General features: G+C 35.1%; 1 long non-coding RNA gene across 1 annotated transcript; it reads right to left on the reverse strand.

Annotated features, from left to right (window-relative positions):
• Positions 1 to 11427: 11427 nt before the first annotated feature.
• Positions 11428 to 11910, reverse strand: LOC108371534 (uncharacterized). The gene is made up of 2 exons (XR_001848760.1): positions 11876 to 11910; positions 11428 to 11810 (listed from the first exon to the last, which is right to left on the reverse strand). It is a non-coding gene; the product is annotated as an uncharacterized LOC108371534 (long non-coding RNA).
• Positions 11911 to 12457: the final 547 nt, after the last annotated feature.

Genomic DNA, 12457 nt, shown 5'->3' on the forward strand with positions numbered 1-12457 from the left:
ACATCAACCAGCCGGGCAGAGGCACCTTCCCCATTAAGGGTCCGGACATTCCAGGTGCATGCCCTCAAATCGTAGTCCTTTAAACGTTTGCCGTGGTCGTCATCATAAGGGGGGTCTCATCCGAGGCTTTGCCTTGCTTCTTCACTGGAAGTGGTTTTTACGTGGCGGGTCCCAAGCCCAGCGCACAACCCATTGCTGGGACGGGGGTGGTTTCGCAACCAAATACACGTTTATATAGCGAGCCGCAGCTGAGCTATTCAAGTACGGCGGCGAGGAGTTGATAAGGTGCATGCATCAACTCTTGTGCAGAATATGGTCAGATGAACGCATGCCCGACGACTGGAATTTAAGTGTGCTCTGCCCAATCCACAAGAAAGGTGACCCCGCCATTCGCGCCAACTACCGCGGGATCAGCCTTCTAAGCATAGGTTACAAGGTCTTATCGAGCGTATTGTGTGAAAGACTGAAGCTCACCGTCAATGAACTGATTGCGCCTTATCAGTGTGGCTTTAGACCTTGCAAATCCACCATAGACCAGGTATTCGCAATACGCCAAATCTTGGAAAATATCCGCGAGAAAAGGACCGACACTCACCACCTATTTGTCGACTTTAAAGCCGCTTTTGACAGCACTAAAAGGAGTTGCCTATACGCCGCTATGTCTGAATTTGGCATCCCCTCAAAACTTATACGGCTGTGTAAAATGACGTTGAGCAATACCACCAGCTCCGTCAGAATTGGGAAAGACCTCTCCGAGCCGTTCGCCACAAAACGGGGTTTCAGACAGGGCGACTCCCTTTCATGTGACTTCTTTAATCTGATGTTGGAGAAGATAATAAGAGCTGCAGAACTGAACCGCTCAGGAACAATTTACTACAAGAGCGTGCAATTGCTGGCTTATGCCGATGACATCGACATCATCGGTAACAAAAACCGCGAAGTCTGTTCTGCCTTTTCCAAGTTGGACAGGGAAGCAAAGCGTATGGGTCTGGGGGTAAACGAGGACAAGACGAAGTATCTCCTGTCATCAAACAAACAGTCAGCACATTCGCGCCTTGGCACCCACGTCACTGTTGACAGTTACAATTTCGAGAAAGTAGAGAATTTCGTTTACTTGGGAACCAGCATTAACACCGATAATAATGTCAGCATTGAAATCCAACGCAGAATCACTTGCCAATAAGTGCGCTACTTTGGACTGAGTAGGCAATTCAGGAGTAAAGTCCTCTCTCGACGTACGAAAACCACGCTCTATAAGTCACTCATCATGCCCGTGCTGGTATATGGCGCAGAAGCATGGACAATGACAACATCCGATGAGGCGGCTCTTGGGGTGTTTGAGAGAAAGATTTTGCGGAAGATTTACGGGCCTTTACGCGTTGGCGACGGCGAGTACCGCAGACGATGGAACGATGAGCTGTATGAGCTTTACAACGATATGGACATAGTGCAGCGAATTAAAATACAGCGGCTCCGCTGGCTTGGTCATGTCGTTCGAATGGACACCGACGCTCCAGCTCTGAAAGTATTCAACTCGGAACCCGCTGGTGGTAGCAGAGGAAGAGGGAGGCCCCCACTGCGATGGAAAGATCAGGTGGAGAAGGACTTGGCTTCACTTGGCGTTTCCAATTGGCGTCAGTTGGCACAGAGGAGAAACGACTGGCGTGCTTTGCTGAACTCGGCCAAAATCGCTTAGGCGGTTACAGCGCCAAAAAAGAAGAAGAAGAAGAAGAAGAAGTAGAACAGTGTGTCCAGATTGTTAAAAAAAGCGCAATTTCTGAAAAAATCGCCAAAAATCGCCAATTTTTTTCTAATAAAATTCATGACATCGATTCAACATATATTTTATTTAAAATATGGGATCTTATTATAATATAGTTTTTAAAACCAAAATCGAATATAATACCTTCAGAGGGTAATAATAAATAACACAAATCACTTTTATAATAGAGATGTACAAACAATTTTTTTTTTAAATACGCATACTTTTAAAAAATATTAATTGATTAACCGTAGAACCCGCTTTTAAGCGCTCATCGCTAAAAATAAAATAAAAACCTATAATAAGGCGAGATCAGCTATTTATAAAATTTTTTCAAAATCACCTATAGTGTATGATTCATTTACATTTCAGTTGTTGTCATATATGTATTGAGCTATTCAACCTTGATAACTTTTGATATTAGAAATGTTTTGCAGCAGAAACTATTAGCCTTCATATAACACTTTATTCGAACTATTGAATTAAGGCTTTCCAACCTCATCCTATTTCGAATCTTAGTTTTTGTTGAATTCGTTACGGAAAAAACGCGCTCAACAAAAGCATGTGCGTTCGGCAAGGATAAAAATATGAAGGCTACTTTACTTATATTTTCAAACATTTTATTGCCTGTTGCGGTTTTCACTCCGTAAGCAATTATCCAAAATTCTTCAGAGTCGGATGGAATGGTTCTGAAAAAAGTTATTTCGTGGGAAAGTTAAAGATTTAGATATTCAGTTTCCGCTGCTTTTCTTTCCTTAAAAGTCAAATAGTGAATTGGCAGGTCCCTGAAACTCCCCCTCTTGTGATTCACACACTTTTTTGGTGACAAAATCAAAGCTTTTTTAAAAGTATTCAATTGACTAGGTAGTCGTTTCAAAAGTTCTTCGATTAGGGTGATTAAAAAATTTTGACAGTTTTTAATATGCTTCTTAAGTCAAGTTTATCACGCAGTTCATTAGCCTCTTCTGTAAAATTATCGTGGAAAACTAAGTTTTGTATATTTTTATAATGGAAAAAATTTATTTGAATGGAAAAAATCGCCAATGGCGATTTCCTAAATCTTTACGCGCAAATATCAAAAAAAAAATCGCCAAATTGGCTCGAAATCGCCAAATCTGGACACTCTGTAAGTGAAACTGAATAAAAATGAGCCGAAGTTGTTTATAAAATATGAGTTTCGTGATAGTGTTTTACAACTGCTTAGCATCAACACAGCTCGATTTTTCAATACCAACGTTCTCACCGGAATAGTGCACCCAATTTTCACGCAAATTTACTCCTCTTGGCAAACTAAACATACGCACAAACTTGTTGCAATCACACATAACTTCATTTTATATCATAAATCTGTAATAAATAGAAATGTATAATTAAAATCGCTGCAGAACACATATTCAATCTCTAAAAAATCACTACGAAGAGGTAGAAGACGGTGTAAACAAAAGCGAAAAACATCAAAAACGCGNACCTCATCCTATTTCGAATCTTAGTTTTTGTTGAATTCGTTACGGAAAAAACGCGCTCAACAAAAGCATGTGCGTTCGGCAAGGATAAAAATATGAAGGCTACTTTACTTATATTTTCAAACATTTTATTGCCTGTTGCGGTTTTCACTCCGTAAGCAATTATCCAAAATTCTTCAGAGTCGGATGGAATGGTTCTGAAAAAAGTTATTTCGTGGGAAAGTTAAAGATTTAGATATTCAGTTTCCGCTGCTTTTCTTTCCTTAAAAGTCAAATAGTGAATTGGCAGGTCCCTGAAACTCCCCCTCTTGTGATTCACACACTTTTTTGGTGACAAAATCAAAGCTTTTTTAAAAGTATTCAATTGACTAGGTAGTCGTTTCAAAAGTTCTTCGATTAGGGTGATTAAAAAATTTTGACAGTTTTTAATATGCTTCTTAAGTCAAGTTTATCACGCAGTTCATTAGCCTCTTCTGTAAAATTATCGTGGAAAACTAAGTTTTGTATATTTTTATAATGGAAAAAATTTATTTGAATGGAAAAAATCGCCAATGGCGATTTCCTAAATCTTTACGCGCAAATATCAAAAAAAAAATCGCCAAATTGGCTCGAAATCGCCAAATCTGGACACTCTGTAAGTGAAACTGAATAAAAATGAGCCGAAGTTGTTTATAAAATATGAGTTTCGTGATAGTGTTTTACAACTGCTTAGCATCAACACAGCTCGATTTTTCAATACCAACGTTCTCACCGGAATAGTGCACCCAATTTTCACGCAAATTTACTCCTCTTGGCAAACTAAACATACGCACAAACTTGTTGCAATCACACATAACTTCATTTTATATCATAAATCTGTAATAAATAGAAATGTATAATTAAAATCGCTGCAGAACACATATTCAATCTCTAAAAAATCACTACGAAGAGGTAGAAGACGGTGTAAACAAAAGCGAAAAACATCAAAAACGCGACGAAAATTTTTTTCTGAAAATCGATTACAAATACAACGATGGCTGATTAGGGGATCTGACTCGATGGCTCATGGTAAAGAACATTAAGTCAGAAAGCCAATTTTCATTCTCCAATTGCGGGTAATATTCGGATCTCAATTTGCGTATGTGTATATAAAGAGGATAAAATAAAAAACAACACAATGGAAAAGAATGTTCAGCAAAGAAATATGTATTTTAAAAAGTAAAAAGAGCCAAAATGTTCTAAGCATAGAGAAAGTAAAAAGAGCCGCACTTTGATAAGCAAAGAGCCGCATTTGGCTCAAAGAGCCACGATTGCCCACCGTTGTTTTAAAGCAACGCACCATACGTTTTTAACGTTTCTCACGCCTTTTTTTTTTGAAAGTGGAAAGTGGGCGTAATTTTAGTCCAATTTTGAAAATTTTCACTTTTTAATGGCAAGGTCAATAATTGTACTCAGTTTGGTACAAATTGATAAATCGGTTACCGAGATACACATACAGTGAACCAATTAAAAACTGGGACACAACATTTTAGTAAGTTTGGCTATTTTTCTTTAGTTTATTTAATCTTTATTATTTTGTATGAAAGTTTCGCTGATTACTTAACAAACTCGAAATAAAATTATGAAAATTCTGCAAAGTTTGACCAAAATTCCTCACTTCTTGATCAGCATCTGTAGACAAAATTTTGGTATGCAGTTTAATAGTCCATCAAATTTTAAGTACCTAGGACTTACCGCTAAATTTTTGTATTTTTTTTTTTGTTGACGATGCTCCGAATTTGTTTTCATAAAAAAAACTTCCAACATAAATTGTCAAAAATCAACAGTAAGTCTTAGCATCTACAGCCCAAGCTCTTACATTTGACACCTCAAATCGGTCGATCGATGCAGATCTGAGGACTTGTTATTTATTTTTCCCTCTGTAACTTTATAATGAAGTAATAAATAACTGGTGCACGAGGATCTTAGTTCAATAGTAACTATATTGTACAATAGCGCACACACGTAATTGGCTAAATTTTGAAATTTCCAGACGAAGTGCTAATAAGACATGCATTTTTACTTTGGCACACGCATCGTAACCTTTTAAATCAGTTTTTGTTTTTTAACTATCTCTTAATGAGAGCACATAGGCTTGCCACGTTTAGATTGATTCCTTTTATGCTCCAGAAAACTATCAAATTTTGCAAACATAAAAATTAAAAAGTAATAGAAGAGTCACACTTTTATTTGTGAAAATTTCCCAAATTTTATTTCTGAATTATATGCATTAGACTACATCACTCCCCATAAAAAAAAAATCGGTTCTGTTTCTCCATTAGAATTATAAAATCTATTATATTTTAAGACGTCCACCAAAATATTTCGGAAAAATATTAAGATTTACGTGAGCTGGACCGATTTGAAAATACGTCCAGAAATGGAGTTTTTTATGAATAAAAATAGTTTCTTAAGGATGTTTTTTGAAAAAATCCCCTCAAATGACAAAACGGTGTAAGCTTAAAAAAATTTGCATAAAAATATTTATAAAAAATTTAAAAAAATTTTGAACGGAATCATAATAATGAGATTTTTGATGCTGTTTTTTAACTTTTTTCAAAGATTGTTATAAGAAAAACTTGAATAACTGAACCTAAGCTCTCCCGATTTAGACTTGTGAGGTATCATTGGAAAGGTATTTTCTCACCCTTTTTATTTCTTTGCTAATAAACTCATTCAAAGGATGAAAGAGAAGGTAGGATGAACCAACGTCATTAAAAGTTGAATTAAGATGTGTTGGTATTTGAAAAAAAAAATTGGGACACGAATGACTTTTTTTCACAGAAATAAAAATAGTGGGAAAATACCTTTCCGCTGAGGTCCCATAAGTCTAAATCAGAATAGTCTTGGCCCAATTATTCAAGTTTTTTCGTAAATTAATCTTTGAAAAAAGTAAAAACAAACAGCATCAAAAATGTCTTTATTACTATTCCGTTGAAAGATCTTTAAATATTTTTATGCAGTTTTTTAAGCTTAATCTCTTTTGTCATCTGAGGGGACTTTTTTCTAAAAGTTCTTTAAGAAACTATTTTTATTCATAAAAAACTCCATTTTTGGAGGTATTTTCAAATCGGTCCAGCTCACGTAAATCTTAATAATTTTCCGAAATTCAACAATTTTTATTGAGCCTCAGAAATATTTTGGTGGACGTCTTAAAATATGACGTATTTTGTAATCCCTGCGGAAAAACCGCAACTTTTTTGGTGATGCAGTCTAAAACGCATATTTAGCATAAAAAATATGTACGGTGGTCCTTTTTTTAGATTTATATAATCTACACAACACAACATATGTGACCTGATTTCTGTTAATAAAGGAGCGAAAATTATGTGTCCGAATAAAAACTGTCCAGTCATGCAACAAGTCGAACTAATTGAGAATTGCCTATAAACATTTTCCGTATAGGTTATATAGCCATTATGAAAAAAAAAAATCAGAATGGGAGTTTCTCTAAAACTCGATCTCACTTTCCCGTGTTCCAAATATATATGTTCCAGCACACCCGGCGAACTTCGTCCCGCCCAAAATTAGATTTTTAATTTAAACATTTTGGTCCAAAATTTTCCCCAACAGTCCACGTTTGCGATTTCCATTGGCACATTCATCGGCTAAGATTATGGTTTATTTTATTTTATGGTTGGATTATGGTGGTCGTTTACCGCCTTAAATAACCCAACGTAAGTGTTATGTCCATGAAGAAATTCCCTGGCGGCAACAATGATCCGGATCTATAGTGAATCTGCCCTAGAAACTTTATCTTATGGTTGGTGGCAATTTCAAAATGGGTGCGTATCATTGTTCAACAGAAATCCTATATATGTATGTACATACGCAGCCTTATTTCAGATGAAATACCTTAAAAGCCAGTTTCATGAAAACAATTTAAGTGAAAAATTATTTTTTTCTGTCAGGTTCCTTATTAAATTCAAGTAAAAAATATATATTTCGACAGGTGGTGATTTGAGATTTATCACTGCGCAACTCAACCCTGGGGTATCCGAATGAAGCTTTAACGCATAATAATGTTGGCAAATCACATCCATTGGGTCAATCGTAACACACGAGAGTTCGATATACTCAATGGTTCAACAGGTCGATTTAGTCTGATTTTCACGGCACCTTTTCTTACTTGTCGATTTTTAGTAATAACTCGACCTCAGCACCACCTGGAAGCTCTTTTTTTTGCAATTGGACGGCCTTTACCGTTTCCAATACATGTTTTGAATATTCGCCAAATCGGATCATAAAAAAGATTTTTAGTAATAACTCAACGCCAGCGCTAACTGGCGGGTTAAATTGTGAAACTAAACTATCCAGAAGCCCACTCAAACACACACACAAAACTTTGTTAAAATCCCTCCAGCCGTTTAGGATTTCACTCACAAACATGCCTACAGAAGAATTATATACACATTCAAAGAAAAGTAAAAGTCAGTACGTTTGTACTTTGCCATGCCCTCTTTTCAAAGAGCCCATTTTTCTCCATGAGTATGGGATTGATTTCATATATCTCCATACGACGTACTGCACCATGAACACTTCCAGAGATATATAGTAAGAAATCCGGATTGTATGCTAGCTCCATATTTTCTACATGACTATGCGATTAATTTCATATAGTTATCTCTACACCAAGTTCCAGTACTTTACCAAGAACAATTCTAGAGATATGCAAAATTAAGCTGACCAACCGTCCTCCTTTGAGGAGGATTGTCCTCCTCAAACGTGATTTGCCCTCCTCAAAAATATTGTCCTTCTCTGTCCTCCTTTTGAGCAAAAATGTCCTCCTTGTCCTCCTTTTCAAGTTTTATAGGCGTCATGAAATTTTCAAAAAATTTCGTTAAGAATATTACTATTTCCTATTGGACACAATCATTGGCCCGTAGTCATAGAGAAATTAGAAAAAGGTTTTAATGATTTAAGTTGTGTTTTATAGTAATCACCATTTTAACTCTTTCATAGTCAACTTAAAATGCATTTTATGGCAAAAACAGAGTTTTAACTTTAAAATGAGGAGAAATGGTAAAATAAGGCTCTAAGTTTTGTTTTGCTGTTGAAGTAGTAAACGCAGTAGCACCCAGGTTCGGTCCCCACTCCAAACAAATTTTATTAATGTTACTAATATTTTTTAATATAAACATTTTTTTTAGTTTTCTTTATGATACTTTATTTTATTCTTTTTTAATGGGATTTCACATAATCATTTCATGTAAATCAAATTTTTTGGAGCTTAATTTTACTTAAAAAGGTCACAACAACTATAATTACATAAACAAAATTTAAATAATGATTTTTGAAAGAACAAAAAAGATGTAAAAAATGTTTCCTGGCAGTGAGATTCGAACCCATGACTTCCCGGCTTGAACTAATTGAAGTACTCATCGTCGTTTAATGTACAAAACCGCGTATCGTCATTCTGCATAACCGCGTAACTGACTTTTGCTGCCAAAAATTGGATTTACTCACACAAGCTCTTGGCTCAATCCTTATCCATTCGTCCTGAAATATACTAGCCAGAAATGCGATTACTTTTTAAAAAAGATAACCATTTTGAAATAAGAGTGTTTTTACTCCCTAGAAAATAATTTATGCGACCTCACATACGCGGTTTTGTACTTTAAACGACGTCATATTTCTTTATATTGCCGAGTAAATTTTTTTCTCTTCATATGGATAACTCTGTTCTCTCTGATCTTAACAAAAAACTGTTTCAAAGATGTCTGTGATTGACACAACTTAAAAATCTATTCTAAACTTAAAATTTTATTTTAACAATAATGAGTTGAACAGCCTAAACTCCTTTTAGCCTTGATCAGTAACATTTAATACGGCTTTTCCATGGCACCCCAATTACGTAGTTCGCTCCCTCATTCGCAATTCGCACTCCAATTACCCTTCGAATTACGTAATTCGACATACTAAATTTTGAGAGCGTTTCCCGGAAATTACGCCACTTATTCTTATTACTGCAAACGATTAATTCTTGTATATATACATATATTAGGGTGATCCAAAATAACTAACCTAGTAAATTTATGGCCTTAAAATGACCTATTTACTGAGAAGGAAATTCTCCCATTTGGAAACATTTTTTTTTCAATTTTAAAAGGTTTCGGTGGGCATTTGAAATTTTTTATGTAAGTAACATGTAAAAAAATTTGTTTTTATTAAAAATGTTATAACTTTTGAACCGTTAAATAAAGTTATAAAAAAGGGATACACGTTTTTTCTAGGGCATTGAATTCTCTAAAAAATTACCCTGAAGTTAGTTGTCTTAGAGAGGATTAAGAGTATTAAATATGTTAATGATATTGCTGAACGAAATATAGCGTTGAAACAAAATTATAATCGAACTTTAACAAAAGACGAAGGAAAAATCCATTTTTTTGGAAGTAATACAATTAAAATAACTAAGTTAAAAAGAAATAGTCAAAACTTGTTAATATGTGGGGGTCTTATAATTATGTAACGCAGTGCACTATTAACTTGTTTGACTTGTGTTTAGAGAAACTTTGAATTGTTAATTTATTTGTTATTTATGTGTTAAAATAATGACAATTTTTTTTTTGTGTTTTCAATGTGGAGAATTTGTGCTCCTGGAATGTTAAAAAATTCTGGTCACCTTAGCAATATACAAATTCGACTTGTATGGGAATTGCCACGACGGTATAAAGTTTCACTACTCTACCATAAACACTTCCAGAGATACTTATTATTAAAAATTAGGTTTATATGGGAGGTGCCACGCCCTCTTTTCAAATAGTCCGAAATTTTATTCATGAGTATGGGATTGATTTCATATATCTATCTCCATACCCAGCTCCAATGCTGTACCATGAACACTTCCAGAGATATGCAGTATGGGAGGTCCCACGCCCCTTGTACAATAGCTGCAATTTTTCTCAAGAGTATATGATTGATTGCACATATATAGTATCTCCATACCAAGTCCCATACTCTACCATGAACGCTTCCAGAAATATGCAGTATGAAATATTCGGGTTGGATGGGAGGTACCACGCCCTCTTTTCCTATAGCTCCAAGTTTTCTGCAAGCATATGCGATTTATCTTATATATCTCCACACCAAGTTCCAGCAATTTACCATGAACACTTCCAAAGATATGCGGTATGTAAAATTCGGTTTGTATGGAAGATGTCACGCCCCCTTTTCCTATATATAACTCCGATTTTTCTTCAAGAGTATGCGATCGATTTCGTATACGTCAACACCCAGTTCCAGGACTCTTCCATGAACACTTCCAGAGATATGTAGTATGAAAAATTCGGTTTGTATTGGAGGACGCCCCCTTTTCCAATAGCTCAAATTTTCCTCCAAGAGTATGCGATGGATTTCATGTATCTCCATATCAAGTTCCATCACTATTTCACGAACATTTCCAGAGGTATGCAGTATAAAAAGTTAGGTTTGTATGGGAGGTGTCACGCCCTCTTTTCCAATAACTCCAAAATATTTCTCAAGAGTATGCGAACGATTTCATATATCTCTATACCAAGTTCCAGAACTCTACCATGCACATTTCCAGAGGTATGGAGTATGAAAAATTCGGTTTGTATGGGAGAAACTTTCCACGCCCCTTTTGTATATCGAGATTTTTGTTAGCCTATAACCATGCCTTGAACGTCTGCAGCAGGTGGTCGAAATTTCGAAAAAATCGGTTCAGCCGTTGTCGAGCTTAGCGATATACCTACATAGAATCTATGTCATAGATGGATAAGAGTTGCTGCTTTTAATATTTCGCTCACTTAGTATGTACAAAAAACATAGCAGCCCTGCTTATGTCTTATGTGTAATTATATACACATGTATATAAATATTCATATACAAATGTAACTGCCAACAGCAATGTTAATTGGTCCTTGTACATATATATGTAATTGCCTATATTATTTATCCATGGACTGTACATATGTACATATTTGTTTTTTTTTTAACATAATAATCAAAACAACATAGCTACATACGTGCTGTATACCTTGTTTTGCGCTGTTTTCCGTACAAATTAACAGGAGAGGACGCTCTTATTTGTGATTTGCTCGTGAGCAGCGCTGTTATGTGGGCATGTATGTTAGATTCTATAGGATTTTTAAAGTCCTGCAGTTCCATTTTTAGGAAGTATTTAAACGTTTTTTTTTTGCCTAAGACAAGAGAAGCTCATCCAGATTCTATAACCAAAATTTAAAAAATTTATTAACTCATAGTAGGATAGGGATGGTTGAACTTTTATAAATCTCATTAATTTTTGGTAAAAATAAAATAACTTTCTTCATATTATTTGAATCCGAGTGTTTGAAGTTGGAAAAGCTGTTTGGATTTTTAGGCGATGTCATATAAAACAGAAATAAATTTTTTTTGTATAAATATAGTGGCGAAAGTTTGATGTATCGAATCGGTATCGGGTACCGAAATGGATGCATTGAGTTCCGAAATTTGTTTCAAGTATTGGGTACCGAGTATTGGGTACCGATAATTCAGCACATCACTACTAATTAAGTCCCTCCCAGTGGCAGTACACACCTCTAACCCCTCGGCTGAAGCTGTCGAACCTATGTATGGAACATTGTGGAATATATAGACGTAAACTGCTTTTACTCGATATTTTCTTACTTACCAGATACGCATGATTTTTTTTGAGGCAATAATGTATCCCAAATGTTAATATTTTTGTTTTCTGAACTTTGGCCGGCTGCAAAATAAAATTTAAAAGTAGTCAATTAGTTTAAATATTAATAGCACAGGTGATAAAAAAAACACAGACCACCCCCAAGCAAAACTTAGTGTTATTTACCTATTTATTAACAATATCTATTAACAAATCAGAACAGACATTTAAGAAGTTAATACATAACTGCAATAACTGTATAGTTTATCAAATAAAACACCTCTTTGACGTAAAATTTGCGAGTGACGAAAGCTGAACTAGAAACACAAAATTTATGATATCAATTTCGTGACGAAAATTATACGCATTTCTTAACTGCCTTTTGAAACGTAGGGAAAATCTTTTTTATTCATACGAATCGTTGCAAAAGTTCTGTTTTTTATTTTGTGTTTCTAGTAGTAGACGACGTTTTACGTCAAAGAGGTGTTTTATTTGATATCAATTATTTTGGGGTAGCAAGTTTAAAATCGACGAAAATACAAACAATAATCTAAGTGTTTTATTTTTCTCAAATAAATTGCTAAAAATATT

This window comes from Rhagoletis zephyria, unplaced genomic scaffold (assembly GCF_001687245.7).
Source record: "Rhagoletis zephyria isolate East Lansing unplaced genomic scaffold, Rhagoletis_zephyria_1.1 Rzeph_scaffold_00069, whole genome shotgun sequence".
Taxonomy (NCBI): domain Eukaryota; kingdom Metazoa; phylum Arthropoda; class Insecta; order Diptera; family Tephritidae; genus Rhagoletis; species Rhagoletis zephyria.